This window comes from Chiloscyllium punctatum, chromosome 14 (genome assembly GCF_047496795.1).
Source record: "Chiloscyllium punctatum isolate Juve2018m chromosome 14, sChiPun1.3, whole genome shotgun sequence".
NCBI lineage: Eukaryota > Metazoa > Chordata > Chondrichthyes > Orectolobiformes > Hemiscylliidae > Chiloscyllium > Chiloscyllium punctatum.
Genome location: NC_092752.1, coordinates 71,631,826 through 71,649,325, shown reverse-complemented (window position 1 = coordinate 71,649,325; position 17,500 = coordinate 71,631,826).

Below are 17,500 nucleotides of genomic sequence, written 5' to 3'. Positions count from 1 at the left end.
AGGGACACGCACACACACAGCGAGGGAGGGACACGCACACACACAGCGAGGGAGGGACACGCACACACACAGCGAGGGAGGGATACGCACACACACAGCGAGAGAGGGACACGCACACACACAGCGAGGGAGGGACACGCACACACACAGCGAGGGAGGGACACGCACACACACAGCGAGGGAGTGACACGCACACACACAGCGAGGGGGACACACACAGCAAGGGAGCGATACGCTCATATAGAGCGAGGGAGGGACACACTCGCAATCATTGAGGGGGCACGCACACAGCGAGGGAGGGACACGCACACACAGCGAGGGAGGGACACGCACACACAGCGAGGGAGGGACACGCACACACAGCGAGGGAGGGACACGCACACACAGCGAGGGAGGGACACGCACGCACACAGCGAGGGGGGGACACGCACACACACAGCGAGGGGGGGACACGCACACACACAGCGAGGGGGGGACACGCACACACACAGCGAGGGAGGGACACGCACATACACAGCGAGGGGGGACACGCACACACACAGCGAGGGAGGGACACGCACACACACAGCGAGGGAGGGACACGCACACACACAGCGAGAGAGGGACACGCACACACACAGCGAGGGAGGGACACGCACACACACAGCGAGGGAGGGACACGCACACACACAGCGAGGGAGGGACACGCACACACACAGCGAGGGAGGGACACGCACACACACACAGCGAGGGAGGGACACGCACACACACAGCGAGAGAGGGACACGCACACACACAGCGAGGGAGGGACACGCTCACACACAGCGAGGGAGGGACACGCACACACACAGCGAGGGAGGGACACGCACGCACACACACCCACGGCGAGGTAGGGGGACGCGCGCACACAGTAAGGGAGGGACATGCTCACAAACAGCGAGGGAGGGACACAGACACACACATCGAGGGAGGGACACGCTCATATCCAGCGAGGGAGGGAGACGCACACACAGCGAGGGAGGGACACGCACACACACACAGCGTGGGAGGGACACACACAGCGAGGGAGCGACACGCACAAACAGCGAGGGAGGGACACACACACACACACAGCGAGGGAGGGACACACACACACACACAGCGACGGAGGGACACACACACACACACACACACACACACACACAGCGAGGGAGGGACATGCACAGCGAGGGAGGGACACGCACACACAGCGAGGGAGGGACACATACACACACACACACAGCGAGGGAGGGACACACACACACACACAGCGTGGGAGGGACACACACACACACAGCGACGGAGGGACACACACACACACACAGCGAGGGAGGGACATGTACGCACACAGCGAGAGAGGGACACACACACACACAGCGACGGAGGGACATGTACGCACACAGCGAGAGAGGGACACACACACACACAGCGACGGAGGGACATGCTCATATACAGCGAGCGGGGGACACGCTCATATACAGCGACGGGGACACACACACACACACACACACACACACACAGCGAGGGAGGGACACACACACACACACACACACACACAGAGCGAGGGAGGGACACACACACACACACACACAGAGCGAGGGACGGACACGCACACACACACAGCGAGGGAGGGACACGCACACACACACAGCGAGGGAGGGACATGTACGCACACAGCGAGAGAGGGACACGCACACACACAGCGAGGGAGGGACACGCACACACACAGCGAGGGAGGGACACGCACACACACAGCGAGGGAGGGACACGCACACACACAGCGAGGGAGGGACACGCACACACACAGCGAGGGAGGGACACGCACACACAGCGAGGGAGGGACACGCACACACACAGCGAGGGAGGGACACGCACACACACAGCGAGGGAGGGATACGCACACACACAGCGAGAGAGGGACACGCACACACACAGCGAGGGAGGGACACGCACACACACAGCGAGGGAGGGACACGCACACACACAGCGAGGGAGTGACACGCACACACACAGCGAGGGGGACACACACAGCAAGGAAGCGATACGCTCATATAGAGCGAGGGAGGGACACACTCGCAATCATTGAGGGGGCACGCACACAGCGAGGGAGGGACACGCACACACAGCGAGGGAGGGACACGCACACACAGCGAGGGAGGGACACGCACACACAGCGAGGGAGGGACACGCACACACAGCGAGGGAGGGACACGCACGCACACAGCGAGGGGGGGACACGCACACACACAGCGAGGGGGAGACACGCACACACACAGCGAGGGGGGGACACGCACACACACAGCGAGGGAGGGACACGCACATACACAGCGAGGGGGGACACGCACACACACAGCGAGGGAGGGACACGCACACACACAGCGAGGGAGGGACACGCACACACACAGCGAGGGAGGGACACGCACACACACAGCGAGGGAGGGACACGCACACACACAGCGAGGGAGGGACACGCACACACACACAGCGAGGGAGGGACACGCACACACACAGCGAGAGAGGGACACGCACACACACAGCGAGGGAGGGACACGCTCACACACAGCGAGGGAGGGACACGCACACACACAGCGAGGGAGGGACACGCACGCACACACACCCACGGCGAGGTAGGGGGACGCGCGCACACAGTAAGGGAGGGACACGCTCACAAACAGCGAGGGAGGGACACAGACACACACATCGAGGGAGGGACACGCTCATATCCAGCGAGGGAGGGAGACGCACACACAGCGAGGGAGGGACACGCACACACACACAGCGTGGGAGGGACACACACAGCGAGGGAGCGACACGCACAAACAGCGAGGGAGGGACACACACACACACACAGCGAGGGAGGGACACACACACACACACAGCGACGGAGGGACACACACACACACACACACACACACACAGCGAGGGAGGGACATGTACGCACACAGTGAGAGAGGGACACACACACACACAGCGAGGGAGGGACATGCACAGCGAGGGAGGGACACGCACACACAGCGAGGGAGGGACACATACACACACACACACAGCGAGGGAGGGACACACACACACACACAGCGTGGGAGGGACACACACACACACAGCGACGGAGGGACACACACACACACACAGCGAGGGAGGGACATGTACGCACACAGCGAGAGAGGGACACACACACACACAGCGACGGAGGGACATGTACGCACACAGCGAGAGAGGGACACACACACACACAGCGACGGAGGGACATGCTCATATACAGCGAGCGGGGGACACGCTCATATACAGCGACGGGGACACACACACACACACACACACACACACAGCGAGGGAGGGACACACACACACACACACACACACAGAGCGAGGGAGGGACACACACACACACACACACAGAGCGAGGGACGGACACGCACACACACACAGCGAGGGAGGGACACGCACACACACACAGCGAGGGAGGGACATGTACGCACACAGCGAGAGAGGGACACACACACACACAGCGAGGGAGGGACTTGCTCATATACAGCGACGGAGGGACACACACACACACACACACACACAGCGAGGGAGGGACACACGCACACCCACAGCAAGGTACGGGGACGCGCGCACACAGTAAGGGAGGGACACGCTCATATCCAGCGAGGGAGGGACATGCGCACACACACACACACACACACACACAAAACGAGGAGGTACACGCGCACACAGCGAGGGAGGGACAGGCACACACACAGCGAGGGAGGGACAGGCACACACACAGCGAGGGAGGGACACACACAGCGAGGGAGGGACACGCACACACACAGCGAGGGAGGGACACGCACACACACAGCGAGGGAGGGACACACACACACAAAACGAGGAGGGACACGCGCACACAGCGAGGGAGGGACAGGCACACACACAGCGAGGGAGGGACACGCACACACACAGCGAGGGAGGACACGCACACACACAGCGAGGGAGGGACACGCACACACACAGCGAGGGAGGGACACGCACACACACAGCGAGGGAGGGACACGCACACACACAGCGAGGGAGGGACACGCACACACACACAGCGAGGGAGGGACACGCACACACACAGCGAGAGAGGGACACGCAAACACACAGCAAGGGAGGGACACGCACACACACAGCGAGGGAGGGACACGCACACACACAGCGAGGGAGTGACACGCACACACACAGCGAGGGGGACACACACAGCAAGGGAGCGATACGCTCATATAGAGCGAGGGAGGGACACACTCGCAATCATTGAGGGGGCACGCACACAGCGAGGGAGGGACACGCACACACAGCGAGGGAGGGACACGCACACACAGCGAGGGAGGGACACGCACGCACACAGCGAGGGAGGGACACGCACGCACACAGCGAGGGGGGGACACGCACACACACAGCGAGGGGGGGACACGCACACACACAGCGAGGGGGGGACACGCACACACACAGCGAGGGAGGGACACGCACACACACAGCGAGGGAGGGACACGCACACACACAGCGAGGGAGGGACACGCACACACACAGCGACGGAGGGACACGCGCACACACAGCGAGGGAGGGACACGCGCACACACAGCGAGGGAGGGACACGCGCACACACAGCGAGGGAGGGACACGCACACACACAGCGAGGGAGGGACACGCACACACACAGCGAGGGAGGGACACGCACACACACAGCGAGGGAGGGACACGCACACACACAGCGAGGGAGGGACACACACAGACAGTGAGGGAGGGACACGCACACACACACAGCGAGGGAGGGACACACACAGACAGTGAGGGAGGGACACGCACACACTGTAAGAGTGAGAGACATGCACTCCCATAGCGAGGGAGGGACTCACACACACATTAACAGCGAGGTAGGGACACGCATGCACACAGCGAGGGAGGGACATGCACGCACACAGTGAGGGGGACACGCACACACACAGCGAGGGAGGGACACGCACACACAGCGAGGGAGGGACACGCACACACAGCGAGGGAGGGACACGCACACACAGCGAGGGAGGGACACGCACACACAGCGAGGGAGGAACACGCACACACACAGCGAGGGAGGAACATGCACACAGTGAGGGCCGCACACTCAGCGAGGGAGGGACACACATGCACACAGAGCGAGGGAGGGACACGCACACACAGCGAGGGAGGGACACGCACACACACACACACACACACAGCGAGGGACGGACACACAAACACACACACACACAGCGAGGGAGGGAAACACACACACACACACACACAGCGAGGGAGGGACACACACACACAGCGAGGGAGGGACACACACACACAAACACAGAGCGAGGGAGGGACACACACACACACACACACACACACACAGCGAGGGAGGGACACACACAGCGAGGGAGGGACACACACACACACACACGCACAGAGTGAGGGGTCACGCACACAGCAAGGGACGGACATGCACGCACACAGCGAGGGAGGGACACGCACGCACACACACCCACGGCGAGGTAGGGGGACGCGCGCACACAGTAAGGGAGGGACACGCTCACAAACAGCGAGGGAGGGACACAGACACACACATCGAGGGAGGGACACGCTCATATCCAGCGAGGGAGGGAGACGCACACACAGCGAGGGAGGGACACACACACACACACACACACACACACACAAAACGAGGAGGGACACGCGCACACAGCGAGGGAGGGACAGGCACACACACAGCGAGGGAGGGACACGCACACACACAGCGAGGGAGGGACACGCACACACACAGCGAGGGAGGGACACGCACACACACAGCGAGGGAGGGACGCGCACACACACAGCGAGGGAGGGACGCGCACACACACAGCGAGGGAGGGACACGCACACACACAGCGAGGGAGGGACACGCACACACACAGCGAGGGAGGGACACGCACACACACACAGCGAGGGAGGGACACGCACACACACAGCGAGAGAGGGACACGCACACACACAGCGAGGGAGGGACACGCACACACACAGCGAGGGAGGGACACGCACACACACAGCGAGGGAGTGACACGCACACACACAGCGAGGGGGACACACACACAGCAAGGGAGCGATACGCTCATATAGAGCGAGGGAGGGACACACTCGCAATCATTGAGGGGGCACGCACACAGCGAGGGAGGGACACGCACACACAGCGAGGGAGGGACACGCACACACAGCGAGGGAGGGACACGCACGCACACAGCGAGGGAGGGACACGCACGCACACAGCGAGGGGGGGACACGCACACACACAGCGAGGGGGGGACACGCACACACACAGCGAGGGAGGGACACGCACATACACAGCGAGGGGGGACACGCACACACACAGCGAGGGAGGGACACGCACACACACAGCGAGGGAGGGACACGCACACACACAGCGAGAGAGGGACACGCACACACACAGCGAGGGAGGGACACGCACACACACAGCGAGGGAGGGACACGCACACACACACAGCGAGGGAGGGACACGCACACACACAGCGAGAGAGGGACACGAACACAGTGAGGGACACACACAGCGAGGGAGGGACACGCACACACACAGCGAGGGAGGGACACGCACACACACAGCGAGGGAGGGACACGCACACACACACAGCGAGGGAGGGACACGCACACACACAGCGAGAGAGGGACACGCACACACACAGCGAGGGAGGGACACACACACACAGCGAGGGAGGGACACACACACACACAGCGAGGGAGGGACACGAACACAGTGAGGGACACACACAGCGAGGGAGGGACACGCACACACACAGCGAGGGAGGGACACGCACACACACAGCGAGGGAGGGACAAACACACACAGCGAGGGAGGGACACACACACACACAGCGAGGGAGGGACACACACACACACAGCGAGGGAGGGACACACACACACACACACACACACACAGCGAGGGAGGGACACACGCACACACAGCGAGGGAGGGACACACACACACAGCGAGGGAGGGACACGCACACACACAGCGAGAGAGGGACACGCACACACACAGCGAGGGAGGGACACGCACACACACAGCGAGGGAGGGACACGCACACACACAGCGAGGGAGGGACACGCACACACACACAGCGAGGGAGGGACACGCACACACACAGCGAGAGAGGGACACGCACACACACAGCGAGGGAGGGACACGCACACACACAGCGAGGGAGGGACACGCACACACACAGCGAGGGAGGGACACACACACACACAGCGAGGGAGGGACACGCACACTCAGCGAGGGAGGGACACGCACACACAGCGAGGGAGAGACACGAGAGATACGCACACTCAGCGAGGGAGGGACACGCACACACAGCGAGGGAGGGACACGCACACAAAGCGAGGGAGGGACACGCACACACAGCGAGGAAGGGACACGCACACACACAGAGCGAGGGAGGGACACACACACACACACACAGCGAGGGAGGGACACACACACACACAGCGAGGGAGGCACACACACACACACAGCGAGGGAGGGACACACACACACACAGCGAGGGAGGGACACACACACACACACACACACACACACACACCGAGGGAGGGACACACACACAGCGAGGCAGGGACACACACACACACAGCGAGGCAGGGACACACACACACACACAGCGAGGGAGGGACACACACACACAACAAAAGAGGAATATGCACACACACCAAGGGAGGGACACGCACGCGCACACACACACACACACACACACACACACACACACACACACACAGCAAGGGAGGGACACGCACACACACAGCGAGGGAGGAACACGCACACAGTGAGGGACGCACACTCAGCGAGGGAGGGACACACATGCACACAGCGAGGGAGGGACACGCACACACACAGCGAGGGAGGGACACGCACACACACAGCGAGGGAGGGACACGCACACACACAGCGAGGGAGGGACACGCACACACACACAGCGAGGGAGGGACACGCACACACACAGCGAGAGAGGGACACGCACACACACAGCGAGGGAGGGACACGCTCACACACAGCGAGGGAGGGACACGCACACACACAGCGAGGGAGGGACACGCACGCACACACACCCACGGCGAGGTAGGGGGACGCGCGCACACAGTAAGGGAGGGACACGCTCACAAACAGCGAGGGAGGGACACAGACACACACATCGAGGGAGGGACACGCTCATATCCAGCGAGGGAGGGAGACGCACACACAGCGAGGGAGGGACACGCACACACACACAGCGTGGGAGGGACACACACAGCGAGGGAGGGACACGCACAAACAGCGAGGGAGGGACACACACACACACACACAGCGAGGGAGGGACACACACACACACACAGCGACGGAGGGACACACACACACACACACACACAGCGAGGGAGGGACATGTACGCACACAGTGAGAGAGGGACACACACACACACAGCGAGGGAGGGACATGCACAGCGAGGGAGGGACACGCACACACAGCGAGGGAGGGACACATACACACACACACACAGCGAGGGAGGGACACACACACACACACAGCGTGGGAGGGACACACACACACACACAGCGACGGAGGGACACACACACACACACAGCGAGGGAGGGACATGTACGCACACAGCGAGAGAGGGACACACACACACACAGCGACGGAGGGACATGCTCATATACAGCGAGCGGGGGACACGCTCATATACAGCAACGGGGACACACACACACACACACACACACACAGAGCGAGGGAGGGACACACACACACACACACACACACACACACAGAGCGAGGGAGGGACACACACACACACACACACACACAGAGCGAGGGACGGACACGCACACACACACAGCGAGGGAGGGACACGCACACACACACAGCGAGGGAGGGACATGTACGCACACAGCGAGAGAGGGACACACACACACACAGCGAGGGAGGGACATGCTCATATACAGCGACGGAGGGACACACACACACACACACACACACACATACACACACACAGCGAGGGAGGGACACACGCACACCCACAGCAAGGTACGGGGACGCGCGCACACAGTAAGGGAGGGACACGCTCATATCCAGCGAGGGAGGGACATGCGCACACACACACACACACACACACACAAAACGAGGAGGTACACGCGCACACAGCGAGGGAGGGACAGGCACACACACAGCGAGGGAGGGACAGGCACACACACAGCGAGGGAGGGACACGCACACACACAGCGAGGGAGGGACACGCACACACACAGCGAGGGAGGGACACGCACACACACAGCGAGGGAGGGACACACACACACAAAACGAGGAGGGACACGCGCACACAGCGAGGGAGGGACAGGCACACACACAGCGAGGGAGGGACACGCACACACACAGCGAGGGAGGACACGCACACACACAGCGAGGGAGGGACACGCACACACACAGCGAGGGAGGGACACGCACACACACAGCGAGGGAGGGACACGCACACACACAGCGAGGGAGGGACACGCACACACACACAGCGAGGGAGGGACACGCACACACACAGCGAGAGAGGGACACGCAAACACACAGCAAGGGAGGGACACGCACACACACAGCGAGGGAGGGACACGCACACACACAGCGAGGGAGTGACACGCACACACACAGCGAGGGGGACACACAAAGCAAGGGAGCGATACGCTCATATAGAGCGAGGGAGGGACACACTCGCAATCATTGAGGGGGCACGCACACAGCGAGGGAGGGACACGCACACACAGCGAGGGAGGGACACGCACACACAGCGAGGGAGGGACACGCACGCACACAGCGAGGGAGGGACACGCACGCACACAGCGAGGGGGGGACACGCACACACACAGCGAGGGGGGGACACGCACACACACAGCGAGGGGGGGACACGCACACACACAGCGAGGGAGGGACACGCACACACACAGCGAGGGAGGGACACGCACACACACAGCGAGGGAGGAACACGCACACACACAGCGAGGGAGGGACACGCGCACACACAGCGAGGGAGGGACACGCGCACACACAGCGAGGGAGGGACACGCGCACACACAGCGAGGGAGGGACACGCACACACACAGCGAGGGAGGGACACACACAGACAGTGAGGGAGGGACACGCACACACACAGCGAGGGAGGGACACGCACACACACAGCGAGGGAGGGACACACACAGACAGTGAGGGAGGGACACGCACACACACACAGCGAGGGAGGGACACACACAGACAGTGAGGGAGGGACACGCACACACTGTAAGAGTGAGAGACATGCACTCCCATAGCGAGGGAGGGACTCACACACACATTAACAGCGAGGTAGGGACACGCATGCACACAGCGAGGGAGGGACATGCACGCACACAGTGAGGGGGACACGCACACACACAGCGAGGGAGGGACACGCACACACAGCGAGGGAGGGACACGCACACACAGCGAGGGAGGGACACGCACACACAGCGAGGGAGGGACACGCACACACAGCGAGGGAGGAACACGCACACACACAGCGAGGGAGGAACATGCACACAGTGAGGGCCGCACACTCAGCGAGGGAGGGACACACATGCACACAGAGCGAGGGAGGGACACGCACACACAGCGAGGGAGGGACACGCACACACACACACACACACACAGCGAGGGACGGACACACAAACACACACACACACAGCGAGGGAGGGAAACACACACACACACACACACAGCGAGGGAGGGACACACACACACAGCGAGGGAGGGACACACACACACAAACACAGAGCGAGGGAGGGACACACACACACACACACACACACACACAGCGAGGGAGGGACACACACAGCGAGGGAGGGACACACACACACACACACGCACAGAGTGAGGGGTCACGCACACAGCAAGGGACGGACATGCACGCACACAGCGAGGGAGGGACACGCACGCACACACACCCACGGCGAGGTAGGGGGACGCGCGCACACAGTAAGGGAGGGACACGCTCACAAACAGCGAGGGAGGGACACAGACACACACATCGAGGGAGGGACACGCTCATATCCAGCGAGGGAGGGAGACGCACACACACACACACACACACACACACACACAAAACGAGGAGGGACACGCGCACACAGCGAGGGAGGGACAGGCACACACACAGCGAGGGAGGGACACGCACACACACAGCGAGGGAGGGACGCGCACACACACAGCGAGGGAGGGACGCGCACACACACAGCGAGGGAGGGACACGCACACACACAGCGAGGGAGGGACACGCACACACACAGCGAGGGAGGGACACGCACACACACACAGCGAGGGAGGGACACGCACACACACAGCGAGAGAGGGACACGCACACACACAGCGAGGGAGGGACACGCACACACACAGCGAGGGAGGGACACGCACACACACAGCGAGGGAGTGACACGCACACACACAGCGAGGGGGACACACACAGCAAGGGAGCGATACGCTCATATAGAGCGAGGGAGGGACACACTCGCAATCATTGAGGGGGCACGCACACAGCGAGGGAGGGACACGCACACACAGCGAGGGAGGGACACGCACACACAGCGAGGGAGGGACACGCACGCACACAGCGAGGGAGGGACACGCACGCACACAGCGAGGGGGGGACACGCACACACACAGCGAGGGGGGGACACGCACACACACAGCGAGGGAGGGACACGCACATACACAGCGAGGGGGGACACGCACACACACAGCGAGGGAGGGACACGCACACACACAGCGAGGGAGGGACACGCACACACACAGCGAGAGAGGGACACGCACACACACAGCGAGGGAGGGACACGCACACACACAGCGAGGGAGGGACACGCACACACACACAGCGAGGGAGGGACACGCACACACACAGCGAGAGAGGGACACGCACACACACAGCGAGGGAGGGACACACACACACAGCGAGGGAGGGACACACACACACACAGCGAGGGAGGGACACGAACACAGTGAGGGACACACACAGCGAGGGAGGGACACGCACACACACAGCGAGGGAGGGACACGCACACACACAGCGAGGGAGGGACACGCACACACACACAGAGCGAGGGAGGGACACGCACACACACAGCGAGAGAGGGACACGCACACACACAGCGAGGGAGGGACACACACACACAACGAGGGAGGGACACACACACACACAGCGAGGGAGGGACACGAACACAGTGAGGGACACACACAGCGAGGGAGGGACACGCACACACACAGCGAGGGAGGGACACGCACACACACAGCGAGGGAGGGACAAACACACACAGCGAGGGAGGGACACACACACACACAGCGAGGGAGGGACACACACACACACAGCGAGGGAGGGACACACACACACACACACACACACAGCGAGGGAGGGACACACGCACACACAGCGAGGGAGGGACACACACACACAGCGAGGGAGGGACACGCACACACACAGCGAGAGAGGGACACGCACACACACAGCGAGGGAGGGACACGCACACACACAGCGAGGGAGGGACACGCACACACACAGCGAGGGAGGGACACGCACACACACACAGCGAGGGAGGGACACGCACACACACAGCGAGAGAGGGACACGCACACACACAGCGAGGGAGGGACACGCACACACACAGCGAGGGAGGGACACGCACACACACAGCGAGGGAGGGACACACACACACACAGCGAGGGAGGGACACGCACACTCAGCGAGGGAGGGACACGCACACACAGCGAGGGAGAGACACGAGAGATACGCACACTCAGCGAGGGAGGGACACGCACACACAGCGAGGGAGGGACACGCACACAAAGCGAGGGAGGGACACGCACACACAGCGAGGAAGGGACACGCACACACACAGAGCGAGGGAGGGACACACACACACACACACAGCGAGGGAGGGACACACACACACACAGCGAGGGAGGCACACACACACACACAGCGAGGGAGGGACACACACACACACAGCAAGGGAGGGACACACACACACACACACACACACACACACACACACACCGAGGGAGGGACACACACACAGCGAGGCAGGGACACACACACACACAGCGAGGCAGGGGGACACACACACACACACACACACACAGCGAGGGAGGGACACACACACACAACAAAAGAGGAATATGCACACACACCAAGGGAGGGACACGCACGCGCACACACACACACACACACACACACACACACACACACAGCAAGGGAGGGACACGCACACACACAGCGAGGGAGGAACACGCACACAGTGAGGGACGCACACTCAGCGAGGGAGGGACACACATGCACACAGAGCGAGGGAGGGACACACACACACACACACACACACACACACACACACACACAGGGCGAGGGAGGGACACACACACACACAGCGAGGCAGGGACACACACACACACACCCACACACAGCGAGAGAGGGACACACACAAACAACAAAAGAGGAATATGCACACACACCAAGGGAGGGACACACACACACACACACACACACACACAGCGAGGGAGGGACACACACACACACACAGCGAGGGAGGGGCACGCACACACACACACACACAGCGAGGGAGGGGCACGCACACACACACACACACACACAGCGAGGGAGGGACACGCACACACAGCGAGGGACACACACAGACACACACACACACACACAGCGAGGGAGGGACACACACACACATACACACACACACACTCACACACACACAGCCAGGGAGGGACACACACAGCGAGGGAGGGACACACACACACACACACATACAGTGAAGGGTCACGCACACAGCGAGGGAGGGACACGCACGCACACACACACACACGAGGGAGGGACAGGCACACACACAGCGAGGGAGGGACACGCACACACACAGCGAGGGAGGGACACGCACACACAACGAGGGAGGGACACGCACACACAGCGAGGGAGGGACACGCACACACACACACGAGGGAGGGACACGCACACACACACACGAGGGAGGGACACGCACACACAGAGCGAGGGAGGGACACGCACACTCAGCGAGGGAGGGACACGCACACACAGCGAGGGAGGGACACACACACACAGCGAGGGAGGGACACGCACACACACAGCGAGGGAGGGACACGCACACACACACACACACACACACACACACACACACACACACAGGGCGAGGGAGGGACACACACACACACAGCGAGGCAGGGACACACACACACACACCCACACACAGCGAGAGAGGGACACACACAAACAACAAAAGAGGAATATGCACACACACCAAGGGAGGGACACACACACACACAGCGAGGGAGGGACACACACACACACACAGCGAGGGAGGGGCACGCACACACACACACAGCGAGGGAGGGACACGCACACACAGCGAGGGACACACACAGACACACACACACACACACACACACACACACAGCGAGGGAGGGACACACACACACATACACACACACACACTCACACACACACAGCCAGGGAGGGACACACACAGCGAGGGAGGGACACACACACACACACACACATACAGTGAAGGGTCACGCACACAGCGAGGGAGGGACACGCACGCACACACACACACACGAGGGAGGGACAGGCACACACACAGCGAGGGAGGGACACGCACACACACAGCGAGGGAGGGACACGCACACACAACGAGGGAGGGACACGCACACACAGCGAGGGAGGGACACGCACACACACACACGAGGGAGGGACACGCACACACACACACGAGGGAGGGACACGCACACACAGAGCGAGGGAGGGACACGCACACTCAGCGAGGGAGGGACACACACACACAGCGAGGGAGGGACACACACACACAGTGAGGGAGGGACACGCACACACACAGCGAGGGAGGGACACGCACACACACACACACACACACACACACACACACACACAAGGGAGGGACACGCAAACACACATGAGGGAGGGACACGCACACACAGCGAGGGAGGGACACGCACACACAGCGAGGGAGGGACACGCACACACAGCGAGTGAGGGACACGCACACACACTGCGAGGGAGGGATACGCACACACACAGCGAGGGAGGGACACGCACACACACAGCGAGGGAGGGACACGCACACACACAGCGAGGGAGGGACACGCACACACACAGCGAGGGAGGGACACGCACACACACAGCGAGGGAGGGACACACACACACACACACACACACACACACACAGTGAGGGAGTGACACACACACACACACACACAGCGAGGGAGGGACACACACACACACAGAGCGAGGGAGACACACACACACACACACACACACACACACACACACACACACACAGCGAGGCAGGGACACACACACACACACCCACACACAGCGAGAGAGGGACACACACACACAACAAAAGAGGAATATGCACACACACCAAGGGAGGGACACACACACACACACACACACACAGCGAGGGAGGGACACACACACACACACACACACAGCGAGGGAGGGGCACGCACACGCACACACACACAGCGAGGGAGGGAAACGCACACACACACACACACAGCGAGGGAGGGACACGCACACACACAGCGAGGGAGGGACACACACACACAGCGAGGGACACACACAGCGAGGGACACACACACACACACAGCGAGGGAGGGACACGCACACACACAGCGAGGGAGGGACACACACACACAGCGAGGGACACACACACACACACAGCGAGGGACACACACACACACACAGTGAGGGAGGGACACACACACACAGCGAGGGAGGGACACGCACGCACGCACACACACACACACACACACACAGCGAGGGAGGGACACACACACACACAGCGAGGGAGGGACACACACACACACAGCGAGGGAGGGACACACACACACAGCGAGGCAGGGACACACACACACAGCGCGAGGCAGGGACACACATACACAGCAAGGGAGGGACACACACACACACAGCGAGGGAGGGACACGAACACAGTGAGGGACACACACAGCGAGGGAGGGACACGCACACACACAGCGAGGGAGGGACACACACACACACAGCGAGGCAGGGACACACACACACACAGCGAGGGAGGGACACACACACACAGCGAGGGAGGGACACACACACACAGCGAGGGAGGGACACACACACACACAGCGAGGGAGGGACACGAACACAGTGAGGGACACACACAGCGAGGGAGGGACACGCACACACACAGCGAGGGAGGGACACGCACACACACAGCGAGGGAGGGACAAACACACACAGCGAGGGAGGGACACACACACACACAGCGAGGGAGGGACACACACACACACAGCGAGGGAGGGACACGAACGCAGTGAGGGACACACACACACACAGTGAGGGAGGGACACACACACACAGCGAGGGAGGGACACGCACGCAGGCACACACACACACACACACACACAGCTAGGGAGGGACACACACACACACAGCGAGGCAGGGACACACACACACAGCGAGGGAGGGACACACACACACACAGCGAGGGAGGGACACACACACACACAGCGAGGGAGGGACACACACACACACACAGCGAGGGAGGGACACGCACGCACGCGCACACACACACACACACACACACACACACACACACAGCGAGGGAGGGACACATACACACACAGCGAGGCAGGGACACACACACACACAGCGAGGCAGGGACACACACACACACAGCGAGGGAGGGACACGAACACAGTGAGGGACACACACAGCGAGGGAGGGACACGCACACACACAGCGAGGGAGGGACACACACACAGCGAGGGAGGGACACACACACACACACAGCGAGGGAGGGACACACACACACACAGCGAGGGAGGGACACACACACACACACAGCGAGGGAGGGACACAAACACAGTGAGGGACACACACACACACAGCGAGGGAGGGACACGCACACACACAGCGAGGGAGGAACACGCACACAGTGAGGGATGCACACTCAGCGAGGGAGGGACACACACAGTGAGGGAGGGAAACACACACACACACACACACACACACACACACAGAGGGAGGGACACACACACACACACACACACAAACACACACACTGCGAGGGAGGGAAACACACACATACACACAGCGAGGGAGGGACACACACACACACACACACACAGCGAGGCAGGGACACACACAACAAAACAGGAATATGCACGCACACCAAGGGAGGGACACGCACACACACACACACACACAGTGAGGGAGGGACACACACACACAGCGAGGGAGGGACACACACACACACATACAGCGAAGCAGGGACACACACACACACACACACACACACACACAGCGAAGCAGACACACACACACACACACACACACACACACACACACAGTGAGGGAGGGACACACACACAGCGAGGGAGGGACACGCACGCACACACACACACACACACACAGCGAG